Below are 1,970 nucleotides of genomic sequence, written 5' to 3'. Positions count from 1 at the left end.
ACAGTGCATTGTCACCCCCCCTTCCCTCCTCCGAGACATGGTATTTGGTTTTGGATCTGTATCTTCTTGCATGTTTTGGTTTTGGATCTGCATGGTTTTGTTTTGTTTTTCAAAAATCATAAAAACTGTTAAAATCACATATTTTGATATTAAATCACAACATTAATTTCCAGTCATTTCCAGTCAATTTTGACCACCTCACAGCTCACAATATTGTTTTCATCTGCTTTAGGCCAAAGGCTGCAGCAAGCTGCCTGGTTACTGACAGAGGAGTGGCACAAACATGCGGCAGTTTACAGCACATCTATGAAATATTGCCATACAACAGTTCAGAAATTAAAATTGGTGCAAAATGGAATTGTCCTTGGGCTCTCCCACCCACCCTTATGTGGGATATTAAAAAGGGCTTGCACAGTTTATCCAGTGCCAGATTAAGGTCCACATGTGCCTGAAGCTGAAATTTATGAAGGGCCTATTGTGTGTCTCAGCAAGAGGTGTGACAAGCGTTGTGGTGGTGTGACTAGTGATGTGGGGGTGTGACCAGTGTGGTGTGAGTGTAGTCTGAATAGGTGGTGTGTGTATCTCCATGGAGGTCATAGCTAGTGCCTACTGTCAACCACTTAACAGTGGCACTATAACAAAAAAAAGTATGTGACCACCATATAATACAGGGGTTGGGTATGGGTGACCAGCGTTTGGGATCCCACCAGTCACCTATCCGATGCTGGTATCTCAAGGTTTAGATTGCTAGTGGGGCAGGCAAGCACAACGAAGCCCCTTGCAGGCTCGCTGTGCTCGCCACAGGTTCTATTCCCACTCTATGGGTGTAATGGATGGGAGGCAGTCAATTTACCGCCTGTCGGGATCCCAGCGGTCAAGATACCGATGCCAGAATCCCGACGCCAGCTGAAATACCGGCGGTCGGGGTGCCGACCGCTGGCTGGTTACCCTTCTTGGGTGGTAGTCCACGCCACCACCCGGAGGGGAATAGAACCGTGCCCAAAGCATGGCGAGTGCAGCGAGCCTGTGAGGGGACATGCTGCATTCGACGGCTCCCGGCGTCGGTCTCCTGACCGCCGGGATCTCATACTGATCCCATCATGGACACCCACGAGTGGGAATATTCCCTGTTAGTCGGCATGCCGACTGACGGTCTTTCCGTTGCTCAGGATCCCAGTGTCGGTATAGTGACCGGCTATAGTTATAGACATAACTACATCCCTAATACAGAGCATCAGTGACCGCCATATGATACAGAGGGCTGTATCAACATGCAACAAAGTTGAAAAGGGGAGCAACTATGGGGCAAAACAGAGCAGATGTGGAAAGATTAGAAAATATTGGGGCAATACAGAGCAGATGGGGAAAGGGGAGCAGAGATGGGGACAAAACAGAGCAGACAGGGAACTGGGGGCTCCTGGGACACCACTTACTGACACAGTCCCCTCTTACTGACACAGACACTTACTTTCAGACACCGCTTCCCAACACAGAAACCCCTTACTGACACAAACACACTAATACAGACCCCTTCCTGACAGATGCACTTACAGAAACACATTATTGACACACACCACCTACTAACAGACTTACTGACATTCACCACTTACTGACACCTACCTATACAGACACATCTTATTGACAAAGATACCGCTTGCTGACACAGACATGCATAGTAACATACTGTACATACTTAATAACAGACACCCCTTACTGACAAAGATACAACTTTACATACTTACAGACAGTGTTGGACTGGGGTATGAAGGGCCCACCGGGGGAATGCAGTGATAGGGGCCCATACTTAAGGGTGTGGCCAGCCTACAAAGGGTGTGTGGCCAGCATCTACAGAGGCTTGAAATACACAACAGTCTAGCGCAGTGTAATGCAACATATCTACCATGTATAATACAAGTGCACAGTCTGGAACCTGATCCCTAGAAGAAGGAGTGGGCACTCAGGCAGTGGGG

Source organism: Pseudophryne corroboree, chromosome 5 (assembly GCF_028390025.1).
Source record: "Pseudophryne corroboree isolate aPseCor3 chromosome 5, aPseCor3.hap2, whole genome shotgun sequence".
In the NCBI taxonomy this organism is placed as follows: domain Eukaryota; kingdom Metazoa; phylum Chordata; class Amphibia; order Anura; family Myobatrachidae; genus Pseudophryne; species Pseudophryne corroboree.
The sequence above is the reverse complement of the archived record's forward strand: the minus strand, read 5'-3'. Positions refer to the sequence as shown.